At 38.3% G+C, this 13,984-nt stretch overlaps 1 non-coding gene across 1 annotated transcript; it reads right to left on the bottom strand.

Moving 5' to 3' along the window:
• Positions 1-11,056: 11,056 nt before the first annotated feature.
• On the bottom strand, positions 11,057-11,163 carry LOC116662891. Its single transcript, XR_004318974.1, has one exon. It is a non-coding gene; the product is annotated as a U6 spliceosomal RNA (small nuclear RNA).
• Between the last annotated feature and the right edge of the window lie 2,821 nt (positions 11,164-13,984).

Genomic DNA, 13,984 nt, shown 5'->3' with positions numbered 1-13,984 from the left:
TAAACTTAAAAGGTTTTGCACAGCAAAGAAACCATCAACAAAATGAAAAGACAATCTACTGAATGGGAGAAAATATTTGAAAATAATGTGACTGATAATGGATTAATATCCACTATATATAAACAGCTCATACAACATCAAAAAATCAAACAACTCAATTTAAAAATGGGCAAAAAATCTGAATAGACATTTTTCCAAAGAGGAAATGCAGATGGCCAGCAGGTACGTAAGAAGATGCTCAACATCGCTAAAATCAAGGGAATGCAAATCAAAACCACAGTGAGATCTCACCTCATACCTGTCAAAATTGCTATCATCAAAAAGAACACAAATAACCAATGTTGGTGAGGATGTGAAGAAAAGGGGAACCCTCGTACACTGTTGATGGGAATGTAAATTGGTGCAGCCACCATGAAAAACAATACAGAGGTTTCTCAAAAAACTAAAAATAGAACTACCATGTGACCCAGAAATTCTACTCCTGGGTATATATCCCAAAAAAAACCCAAAACACTAATTCAAAAAGATACATGCACCTCAATATTCACAGAAGCATTATTTACTATTGCCAAGATATGAAAGCAATCTAAGTGTTCATCCCAGATAAATGAATAAAGAAGATGTGGTATATGTATACAATGGAATACTACTCAGTCATAAAAAGAATGAAATTTTGCCATTTACAGCAACATGGTTGGAAGAGGAGGGCATTATGCTAAGCAAAATAAGATAAAGACAAACAATGTACGTTATCACTTATATGTGGAATCTAAAAAAAAACCCAACAAACTAGTGAATACAACTACAACAAAAAAGAAGCGGACTAATAGATATAGAGAATAAAAGAGCGGTTACCAGTGGAGAATGTGGAGGGAAGCAATACAGGGGTTGAGGTGAGAGGTACAAACTACTGGGTGTAAGACAGGCTACAAGGATGTATTGTACAACACGGGAAATACAGCCAGTATTTTGTAGTAACTGTAAATGAAGTGTAAACTTTAAAAACTGAAAAAGAAAATTAAAATAATTATAAATAAATAAATAATACAAAATAAAAAAAGGAAAGACTCATTGAGAGATGCAGGCTGACTTCACTATTGTCACCTGCTGCTCTTCCAGGAATAAAAATATCCTTTAACAATTTAACTCTGGTCTACTTCCTTAGTCCCACCTTCCAACTCAAAGTATGGAGGCAACAAAACTCCTCCAAGCAAACTTTTAAAGACCCACAGTCCAGAGGGGTCCACAGGGAGAACTGAACTAGATGAGATCCAGGTATCTTTGTCATGAGCCCATGACCTCACCAGAGAAGCCTGGGTCCTGAAGCTTTGACATTAATCACCTTTATCTCAATTTTAACAATGTTTATCACTACTGAAGAAGTATTTTTAGATTCATTTTTAATACAGTTTGGTACATAATAACCAAAGTGAAACTATGCTGGCATTTTCAATATCAAAGGACCAGTTTCTCTGAGGTTCAGTTCCTCTTTGCATCCACATGCCCACAGAGACAAAACACAGTGACTTGGGCTTGAATGAGCCCTTCAGGGAACAGCCAGCTGTTGATGCCAAATACGTAGGAGTTTGAATGATGGAAATCAAACAGACTTCTGAATCATCCTGTTTTGTTGCCTGGATCCATGCATAGCTCTAAGTGTCTCTGACAAATCCTTTTGCTCACTGAGGTGCAGCCAGTGCCTGCAGGCTGCTAGCAGCTGGGATTTTTTTTTAATGGTTCATGACTCTCAAATATAATTATCACTCTAGACCCATCCCAAACATCTTTGTGGCTATGGGCAAACCACCTGACCCCCTAAAATCTTGCATTAGTCACCTGGTAATTGTTACATTAATAATATCTAACAGTATGTGCTCTGCTTGGGCTCTAAGTGACTATATAATACATATATATAATAATATAATAAATAATGCATTATAAATAAATGATATTCACTTGAACCTTAGAACAGATAATTAAACTGGGACAGAGAGAATTTGAATAACTTGCCCTCAAATTACAAAATAAGGAAGTGACAGAGCTGGGGATTTAAACCCAAGACTCAGCTCCAGCTCCTCACCTCTGGACTACACAGCCTCTGGTAAAGGAATAGTGAAAGACCAAGCATCACAAATTCAACTCATTTTTAGCACCAATTTCAAGGTGACTGTAGACAAACACTGGGACAAAACACAGCAACTTCACTTCTTACTCACGTCCCTGCCACCAAACTGCTGCATTCCAGCCTCCCCTTGTCTACCCCAAATGTTCACCCTATAAGCACTTCCCCCAAAGGGTACTTGGAGATAGCTCCCCTGCAGTCACTATGGAGAGCTGATCTTCATACGAGATCCCATTCTAGGTGCTGACATGTCAAGCCAAGTTGGCCTTCTTACCCATAAGGAATACATTCACTTGTTCATTCAACAAGTATTTATCAAGCACTTATTATGAGCCAGCCTGGGCACTGTGCCAGGTACTGGGAATACAGTGCTAGAAAAATAGGTACAGCCTTTGCCCTTAAAGAACATATAACCACATAAAGGAGACAGATTGTGAGCTCATAATTACTACTGCTTAGAGAAGGAGGGAAAACTTAGGGGGAATGAAACAGAAGAGCTGACATTTGAGCAGAAATCTGAGGGTTCAGTGGGAATGTACCAGTCAAACAAGAATAAAATTCCAAGCAAGGGGAGAGCACATGCAAAGGCATGAAAGAGGGACACAGATTTGAGGGCTCCATGACCATGGGATTGTGGGCAAATGATGGCAGAATAGGAAGTCATGTTAAAGAGATGAGGCAGGCTTTGACTGAAGAAGGCCACAGAAGCAAGGATATATGTCGCCTCACCCCCTTCACACACTAATAAAATGACAGAAAGGAGCACAAAAGGAATAAGACGACAACAAAGATATAGGAAGGAGGTCGTCAGTGGATGCACAAAAGAATTCACCACGGTGGAAAGCACTAGAAACGGTGTGGACTCATGAAGCAGAAAAGAGGAAGCCACAGTCTATGCACAGAGTGGTTGCAACCAAGGACAGAGCTCTTGACAGACATCCAAACTTGGGGTATCCCAAAAGCAGACCCCAAGACAAAGACTTGTGTACTGGTAGTTTATTTGGGAGGTGATGCAAAAAAAGCATAATAAAGGAGATGGGGGAGAAAAAGGGAGAAAAAACCAATAAAGTGCATGTAAATTTGAAGGTGACAGTTGTGGGCAATTAGGCCTTGATCTCAGTGGGGATGTAATGCACCTCAGAGCTGAGTATTTATTCAACAAATTCCATCCCTCAGTGGGTGAGGGTTGTCCCTGGAGGCTTAGACCTCCAGCACTTTCAGGCCACTCTGCATGCTGAGCCAAGCTCTCCTGGCCACGGAGAAAGCCTCCAAGTAGAAAAAGGCAGGTACTTGAGGTAGAAAATTATCAGTATCTACAGGAACTGGGACTTCAGGCCAACTCAGAGGTGGGCAGCAGGGAGGTGGTGCTAGGCGTCAACAGCTTCTGCTGCGTACAACAGGCTCCAAACTCGGAGTGTGTGAAGGACAACAGGAATAGGGCAGGAATTAACTGGAAATTAGCTGAAATTCAGTTCACCAAGCAAATGTTCTCTCACAACGCCATGCATGGTAGACTCTGCAACCAGATCATTACCCTTCCCTTGATGTATTATCCATCCAACACTGAAAGGTTACAAACGGTGGAAATACCATACTCAAATGTGTTTCCTCCAAAATCCAAAAAGGCATCCTAGTGTTGTGCCTCGTTTTGGGGGCAGACGATGAAAGATACAGCAACCTGTTTTTCACCTTGCAGGAACTGTCTCAACTGGACCCCCGGAAACTTCACTAAGGAGACAGACTCCTGAATGCTCATATGCTTTATCTCCCACCCTGTGGTTCATATATGTCTCAATAGGCATCCTAAGTACCTTTTACTTTCTGCTCATCAGATCTAATTAACACAGGCATCAAAATAGTGGTCCATTATAAATGTTGCACGAAATGTCAAAATATCCAAGGCTTTGGTGGACTATATTATGACAGAGTGCAGGGCAGGACAGGTGGTATAGACCTGAGGCAAGACTGAGGAAATATACTGTTGTTTCTTTCAGGTAAAAATAAATTGCTTCTGGTGATACCTACAAATTGGAAAGAGAAAAAAGAATTTTCTGGATCACTATCTGAGTACTAGGTGCCCAGGGCTGTATTAATTTGCTCCAGTATATACACCATACCTGCAAGAGCAGATAAAATTGGAATTAAGTATACAATCATCTATGGTCATTCTCCAAGATTCTTCTGATTACTTCAAAGGCCAAACAGACAAGTTAAACAAGGATACAGTAAGCAGTAGAAGCTCATGTCTTTTATGTATTCAACAGCAGCAAGCACTTCAGTTCTTCTGATATTTCCTCCCACATCAGACTTTGTGCTTGCCTCCCTAATTATGGATGTAATGACAACAAGGAGAGATCTGAGTGGGTCTTGAGGACAACAGGCATCCTCTTCTAAAGCAACTGCCCCAAGTAGAATTATTACAATTGTCAACCTAGAGAAGGCTAGTCTTCTTGGATGCAGAAGGGTAGCCTGCTTCCACCACCAACAGAAGCTTGGTATGACTTGGGGATCCAAGATTCTAAGCTCTACCTGAGTCCGTAAGATGTCCCCCTTCCAAGTCTTAAGGTCTCATTCCTTCTCAATGTCCTAACTATTATGAAAAAGACATGGCAAAGCTGTGAGTTCAGTTAAATTTTGTGTTTCATTTTCAGCAAGACTGGCTCTGTGGCTGTAAGAAATGAGGTTATTTTTAGGGCTGCCTTAGAAGCTCTCTGGTTCTCTATAACTAGAGCTGAGAATTTAAGCTTCTAAGCTTCCCAAGTATCCCAGGCTATATCCTTTGTGGTCATCATTACTGCCACAGTGGTCAAGGGCAACAGCCACTTGTTCCCCAGAGATATTTGCCTCTGTAGATGCTTCATCACAATTTACCACACGTGAGATACTTTAGAGACTGGACTTGTCAGCAAATGGGCTTTGACACCAAGCTTTCAAAAAAAAAAGCTTTCAATTTCATAGCTTTTTTAATTTTAAAACTGTACATAAAAGATTATGAACCTATGATGATATAACAGTACTGAGGAGAGGTGAAAAAGATGGGACAACTGTGTAAGCTAGGCAAAATTTTACTTATTATAGCAAGAATTAAATGGATGATTTCTAAAGTTGAAAAGCAAATAAGAATTAATACAAGCTTTTTGATAGGTATATCACCAAAAGAATAAACTAGAAATGATTAAAAGTGATTGCTTTTCATCCCACTCCTGGGCATACATCCAGAAGGAACCCTACTTCAAAAAGACACCTGCACCTCAATGTTCATAGCAGCACTATTTACAATAGCCAAGACATGGAAACAGCCTAGATGTCCATCAACAGATGACTGAATAAAGAAGATGTGGTATATTTATACGATGGAATACTATTCAGCCACAAAAACCGACAACATAACGCCATTTGCAGCAACATGGATGTTCCTGGAGAATGTCACTCTAAGTGAAGTAAGCCCGAAAGAGAAAGAAAAATACCATATGAGATCACTCATATGTGGAATCTAATAAATAAATAAATTAATTAATAAATACAAAATAGAAACAGACTCATAGACAGAGAATACAAACTTGCGGTTGCCAAGGGGGCGGGGGGTGGGAAGGGACAGACTGGGATCTTAAAATGCAGAATAGATAAACAAGATTATACTGTATAGCACAGGAAAATATATACAAGATCTTGTGGTAGCTCATAGCGAAAAAAAATGTGACAATGAATACATGGATGTTCATGTATAACTGAAAAATTGTGCTCTACACTAGAATTTGACACAACATTGTAAAATGACTATTACTCAATAAAAAAAAGTAAAAAAAAAAAAAAAGAAGACAAATGAACTTAAATATAAAACAGAAACGACTCAGAGACATAGAATAAAAACTTGTGGTTCCCAGGGTGGAGGGGGTTGGGTAGGGGCAGACTGGGAGTTTGAGATTTATAGATGCTGACAGGTATATATAGAATACATAAACAAGTTTATATTGTACAGCACAGGAAAATATAGCCAAGATCTTGTAGTAGCTCACGGTAAAAAAGAATATAAAAATGTATATATGTATATTCATATATGACTGAAAAACTGTGCTGTACACCAAAAATTGACACAACATTGTAAACTGACTATAACTCAATAAAAAAACTGAAAAAAAGTGGTTGCTTTTCTGAATAAAGGATGGATGAGAAAGGTGGATCAGGGCACTCTTATGAGCCTGCTTGTTCTATTCATTTTTAATCATGTATAAGTATTACCTGATTTTTTTTTTATCTTAAAGAATTTACACCAGGCCCAGGACACTGAGGGACAGTAAGGAAAGACATTTAAATTTTATTCCTAAGTGACAGGGAACCAACAGAAGTATTTAAGCAAGAGAATGGCATGATCAAAAAATGTTCTTAAGAAAGGTCAGAACGGTCTGCAACGTGAAGAGTGTACTATATGATCTCACTCACATGTGAAATCTAAAAAAGTCAGACTCACAGAAACAGAAAGTAGAATGGTGGTGGCCAGGGGCTGAGGGGTGGGGGAAATGGGGAGATGTTAGTCAAAGGGCCCACACTTTCAGTTAGAAACAAATGCACTCTGGAGACGTAATGTACAACATTGTGACTGTAGTTAATAATAATGTATTCCTGAAATCAGCTAAGATAGTAGATCTTAAGTGGTAGCTATGTGAGGTGACAGGTATGTTAACTTGATTGTGGTAATTAATTATTTAAACCATGCAAATGTGTATCAGAACATCACACTGTACACCTTAAATGTACACAATTTTTATTTGTAACTTGTACTCAATAAAACTGGGAAAAAATAAAGATTTTTTAATGTAAAACAATAAGTATAAAGAGTATATCAGAAGGCTACAAGTGGGTGGGGCACAGGATTGTATCAAGACTATTCAGAGGAGAACCTTTCACACCCAAGGTTCTCATAGTTGAATAGTTCAGGATCTATTTCACTTGCAATTCCAAGTTCCAGCATTGAGAATACACAAGCTAAATCCTTCATATAGCAGTCAAGTAGCAGGACAGCACACTAACACAGACTTTTTCCTTTATTCATTATTCTATCAGTTGTCATTATTGCCCTGGGGTGTAAAGAGTTATGTGGCCCCCTATTGTACTAAGGCCTGATCTGGATGTTTAGAAGAAAAACATCTTCCCTAAAAACCAACAAGTCAAGGTGGATGCCTGGGTTTAATGGCCATGGGATAAAGGAGTGGATAGAATGAGGATCTGAATGGCACCCTTCAGATGCCTCAGGTACTTCCATGCCCACTTCCCTGCTGGCATTTGTGGATGAAACTTGGAGAGGGAGATAATCAAGAGTCAACATCCTCAGTCTTTGAACTGATCCTGAATTTACAAATCATATATGAAAATAATCCCAAACATCAAAAATTTCCAATTTTATCCAAATGTTTATGTAGTATGGATGGATGAAGAGAGGAGAGAAGAGCTTCTGTGGCCTGGTGATATAATCAAGGACTCAGATCCTTTAATCCTTCTCTGCCACACTCAGAGTCAAGCTTCATCCTCAGATGGGCAGCAAGAAGTCTCCACAGATGCCAGTCACTTCCCCACATGACAAAATCCAAAAGAAGTAAGAGATCAAATTTCTGGCTTTTCCTTGGAGCAAAGAAATATCTCCTAGAACCACCCCTCTACAGACTTCTTTCCATGCCAACTCCTGAACCAATCACTGGGAAAGAGAATGGGGAAACCTTTAAATCAGGCAGGCCCATATGCAGCTGAAGGCTGACTGGCTTCCATGAGGCACACGAATGCTTTTATAGGTATGAATAACTGAAGAAAAAAAGAGTTCTATAGGAGAGAAAACAGAGGATTGGACACCAGACAGACATCCACTAGCATCTAGTTATAACATCTAAATGGAAAAACTGGCTTATGGGGTCAGGAAATCAAATATTAAGGTAATTTTGTTCAGAATCTAGTAGATAAAATATCCTGATTTCAGAAGGTGAAGGTAAGAAAATGCCAACAGTAAGGACATGAGACACACAGAAAAGTATTTCCAGTAATCTCACAGAAATCTGAGAGAATGCCTGGCCTCTGAGATTCCTCTGGCACACTCTAAGTGCAGAGCTCTCAAGAATCTGCCAAGAACACGGGAGGAGTAGGAAGGGTAACAATGCAAAGCTGATGCATGTTTAAATGAATAATAAATACAGTAACAGATAGCACCTATCAAGCACCTGCTGTACACTGAGCACCGTACATACATTAACACATGAGATGCTCATAAAAACCCAGTGAGAGATCAACAGAGGTGAAGAAAATGAGGCTCAGATAGGTTGTTACTTGCCCAGCTTCATAATCCTAGTAATGAGGAAGACAAGACACAAACCGAAGTTTACTTGATTCTGAAGCTCATGCTCTTGGGTCACTCATCTACAATACCAAGTTTCTAGAGAAATGGAAAAATTAAACAAATTAAAATATGGGCCACACCAAAAGTGCTGAAGGACTCCAGTTTTTCCTAAAAACCCATTCTGCCCTGAGACATCATCTAAGTCATCTGGCCAACCAGTAGGCATTCACTACAGCCTTCTGCTAAAATGTGGTCCACAGATCAGAAGTACTGGCATCAGGAAACTCTGGTTAGAAATGTAGAATTACAGGCCCTACTCCAAGCCTACTAGATTAGAATCTACATTTTAATAAGATCCCTAGGCAATCCATATGCACATTAAAGTTTGAATTATTGCCCTACAGCATCCCTGACATCTGGGCTCCTCTTTAGTCTTTCCTGGGACAACTTAGTTCATAACCTCACAGCTCTCATTATTAGTAAATTCTTCCCTGATCATTCTATACCTTCCTCTCAGTCTGCTATCTAAAGTTTCAAATGGCAATCCTTCAGATTTTGGAAACACCTATTACATCTCCCCATAGAGCTCTCTCTAAGTTAAATATCTACTTCCTTCAATATTTTCCAGATCACAGTCTTCACATTCTCCATTTCTGTGGTACCTAAGATATGCATTAGAATCAATTGCAGGAATCTGTGTTTTTCATATACTCCCCCAAGTTCAATTAAGGCCCAGTTCTACACCTCAGAACCACTGCCCTGCACGTCTTCTAGTTTGTTAATATTCTTTCTAGAATACAGCTTATAGTTCTGAAGACAATGAACTGCCCAAATTTGAGCAGGCATTATTATGACCCATAATTAATGCAGCCTAAAATGTGACTAGCTCTTGTAAGGGGTCTCTTCACACTATTAACCCATATCAAATTTGCTGATAACCAAACTTTCAAGGTCTTTTTTTCCCATATGAGCTGCTGCAAAGCCAGGTTTCCCCATTTCTATACATAAGCTCTTGATTTTCCTTTCGAATTAGATGTAGGACTCTGTACTTATTACTCTTAAATTTCCTCTTCTTATTTTGACCCCTTGATTTCACCTACCAAGAGTCCTGAATTTTCATCCCATCTTTTACTGAAAAGCAGTAAGTGGACTGGGAAAAGCTGGGCTCTAGAATCATACATGCTTGGGTATAACCAGATTTATTTTATTGAGACAAATGGCTCAAATGGCTATACACAAGACTCTGTAACTTAAGAGGCCAGCTCAGTGCCTGATAAGAAATGTTTGTACAATACTCGTTGACTGAATTAATGATGTGATGACGTATGGCAGTGATAACCAGGGAGACCAGTTAGAAAGCTCTGATACTGATCCAAGTGAGAACAGATGGATGTCTGAATTGAGGTTAGTTCAGTGATAAAGGAGGATTTAGGGAGCTATTGAGGGGTAGAATCAGTAATATTTATTGGGCAAGAATAAGAATGTCAGAGTAAGGAAGAGGGGAGAATAATGATGACATTCAGGTGTCTGGACTGAGCAACTAGGAGGGCAGGACTAAATGTATACTGCCTCAGCCCATCCCAATGGACTGCCTAAAGGCTCCAGGGAAATAGGAGTGTTCTCTATCCTGTGTGAGTTTTTAATTGAAATGAGGTTGATACCTTTAAGGACCTAATTCAATTGTGACATGAGTATAACTGATCAAAAATAATCTCTGGATGAACCTCGAAGACATTATGCTAAGTGAAATAAGCCAGACACTAAAGAACAAGTATTCTATAATTCCACTTACATAAGGTATATAAAGCAGGCAAATTCACAGAGACAGAAAATAGAATAGCTATTACCAGGGCCTGGGGGAAAGGGAAGAATAGGCAGTTATTTTTTAATGAATACAGAGCTTCAGTCTGGGATGATGAAAAAGTTCTGGAGATAGATGGTGGTGATGGTTGCTTAACAATATGAATATACCTAATACCACTGAATCACACACTTAAGAATAGTTAAAATGGAAAAATTTTATGTATATTTTGCCACAATAAAAATGTTTCAAATGTATTTCAAGTTATCAATCATCCATGTTGATGAATATTCCCCTTTTTATCTAGCTACGGTTGGTTGGGAGTGAGGAACTAACAGAAGTCCTCAGAGACTTAAACCCTCTGTTTAACTCACTAAGATGTTACAACAAAGGCACCAGGGCATAAAGAATTGACTCAGAAAACAATTCTGTGGAAGCAAAATGTCAGCTGCTTTAAGGCCCATTATGTAGACTACTTCTCCTGTTTTGACTTGTTTGTTTTTGCTCTGATCTTATTTCTTTCCATCACCTTGAATAAATCTCACTAGAAACTTTTAGCTATCAGCAACCACTTTCAGCAATTAGCCTAAAATGAGGTACATACAGAAGTCAAAATAAGGCAAATTTTTATCTGGGTTGTGAGTTATACCTTTAAAAAATGTATATACAGTCTAAAATTTAAGATTTTAAATTTATGGAAGTGTCTTGAGATGAACGGCTGCTCCATTTTAAAATCTCCCAATCTAACCTTTTACTCTGTGAAGTGACTCTCAGCCTTGGTTGTACACTGGAGTCACTTGAGGGACCTTTTTTTTTTAATATGGAACACTTTACGAATTTGCGTGTCATCCTTGTGCATGGGCCATGCTAATCTTTTCTGTATCGTTCCAATTTTACTATATGTGCTGCTGAAGCAAGCACTTGAGGGAGCTTTAAAAAAGCATGAATTAGTTATCTGGAGTCCAGTCTGGGTATCAGAATTTTTTGTAAGCCGAGTTCATCAGGTGATTCTAATGTTCAGCCCAGGCTGTGAATCACTAGCTTAGAAGTTAAGACAAATTCACCCTACCCTGAAAATTTGAGAGGGGGAGAAATGTATCTAACCAAAAACATACAAGAGTGATAATATCACCAAAGCAGAAATTGACCTTAGAATCCTAAAACTTAAGAAGGAACTTCAAGATAATCTTAGAGTGGTCAGCGCTTCTCAAAGCAAGATCCCCAGAACAGCAGCATCCACATCAGCAGGAAACGTGTTAGAAAGCAGATTCTGGGGTCCAGTCCAGACCTATGGAATCAGAATTTGAGGTGAAACACAGCAATCTGTGTTCTAAGAAGCCCTCCAGGCCATTCTGATATCAGCTGAATTTGAGAACCATAGTTCTGGGCAGTTATGGGGAGCTTTAAAAAGCATTCCATCACTCCCCAGAGGTTCTGATTCAAGGATTTTTTTAAAAAACCTCCTCAGCTGATTGTAGTGTGAAATCAGAGTTGAAACCCACTAATCTAGTCCCACCCCTGCATTAGGAGATAAGGAAAGACCAGCCCAGCTAGTTAGTACCACCAGCTAGAAAGAACCCAAATCCCTTGATTCCAAATTGAGCTCTCTGACCAGCAAGCAATTCTAGGTCTCCTACTCAAAATGCTAAATCCATTCTAGTATAGATTTAAATTGTGACACAGTTCGAAGACTCCATTGTTTCTTTACTTACAGTGCTCAGTTCTAGGAACTTGATCCTCTAGTTACCTTTCCTATATCCCTTGTGGTAGAAAGAGAAGGTTAGAAGACAGGCCGCATTAAAGTCAAGACAAAGTAGGAATAAAATTAAATTAAAATACCAATAGCTCCAAACTAAAAACAGGAGCCTCACAAATACTTGCAAACATCCATATAATAAATGCAAAGTATACAGCATAGGAAACTATATTCAATATCTTACAGTAACTGTGAAAGAAATATGAAAATGAATATATGTATGTTCACGTGTGACTGAAGCATTATACTGTACACCAGAAATTAACACAACATTGTAAACTGACTACACTTCAATAAAAAAATATATATATATTTATATATATATATTTTATATATATATATATTTTATTATATTTTATATATATATATATATATATATACAGTCAAAAATAAATAAATGCAAAAAACTTACATTTCAAAAAGGATTATGGACAATCCATTTACCTTTCATACAATACCAGCACTAGTAGTCTTAAGGCTACCCCAAAGGTCACTTAAGGTGCCTTAAGAAGTCACTTAGTTCTACTTTCTGTCTCTTGGTATGGTTGTTTTTAAACTATCCCCAATGGAAGACTGTCAGATTCTTAAACCAGATTGCCAATTAAAAGTAACTTAAAATCTTGCTTATGATGTATTTCAGTAATCAAAAAGTTGCAATAAATTGAGTTTCCATTGTGGTAATTTGAACACATGATCCAGTCTCACTATTGATGGTGGTGGGAAGTTACATCCCTCCTTTGAATGCTGTGTCTTTAAGGGTCAATACCCTCAGTTTACTATTCTGTCTACATTATCTTTTTTAACATTTTTTATTGATTTATAATCATTTTACAATGTTGTGTCAAATTCCAGTGTAGAGCACAATTTTTCAGTTATACATGAACATATATATATTCATTGTCACATTTTTTTCTCTGTGAGCTACCTTAAGATCTTGTGTATATTTCCCTGTGCTATACAGTATAATCTTGTTTATCTATTCTACGATTTTAAAATCCCGTCTATCCCTTTCCACCCTCCACTCCCTTGACAACCACAAGTTTGTATTCTATGTCTATGAGTCTATTTCTGTTTTGTATTTATGCTTTGTTTTTTTGATTTTGTTTTTTAGATTCCACACATGAGCGATCTCATATGGTATTTTTCTTTCTCTTTCTGGCTTACTTCACTTAGAATGACATTCTCTAGGAGCATCCATGTTGCTGTAAATGGCGTTATGTTGTCGGTTTTTATGGCTGAGTAGTATTCCATTGTATAAATATACCACATCTTCTTTATCCATTCACCTGTTGATGGACATTTAAGCTGTTTCCATGTCCTGGCTATTGTAAATAGTGCTGCTATGAACATTGGGGTGCAGGTGTCATCCTGAAGTAGGGTTCCTTCTGGATATAAGCCCAGGAGCGGGATTCCTGGGTCATACGGTAAGTCTATTCCTAGTCTTTTGAGGAATCTCCATACTGTTTTCCATAATGGCTGCACCGAACTGCATTTCCACCAGCAGTGTAGGAGGGTTCCCCTTTCTCCACAGCCTCTCCAGCACTTGTCATTTGTGGATTTTTGAATGATGGCCATTCTGACTGGTGTGATTTGATACCTCATTGTAGTTTTGATTTGCATTTCTCTGATATTTAGTGATATCGAGCATTTTTTCATGTGCTTATTGATCATTTGTATGTCTTCCTTGGAGAATTGCTTGTTCAGGTCTTTTGCCCATCTTTGGATTGGGTTGTTTGGTTGTTTCTTATTAAGTCATATGAGCTGCTTATATATTCTGGAGATCAAGCTTTTGTCGGTTTCATTTGCAAAGATTTTCTCCCATTCCATAGGTTGTCTTTTTGTTTTACTTATGGTTTCCTTTGCTGTGCAGAAGATTGTAAGTTTCATTAGGTCCCATTTGTTTATTCTTGCTTTTATTTCTTCTAGGAGAAAATTTTTGAGATGTATGTCAGATAATGTTTTCCCTATATTTTCTTCTAGGAGCTT

This window comes from Camelus ferus, chromosome 3, assembly GCF_009834535.1.
Source record: "Camelus ferus isolate YT-003-E chromosome 3, BCGSAC_Cfer_1.0, whole genome shotgun sequence".
Taxonomy (NCBI): Eukaryota; Metazoa; Chordata; class Mammalia; order Artiodactyla; family Camelidae; genus Camelus; species Camelus ferus.
The sequence above is the reverse complement of the archived record's forward strand: the minus strand, read 5'-3'. Positions and strand labels throughout refer to the sequence as shown.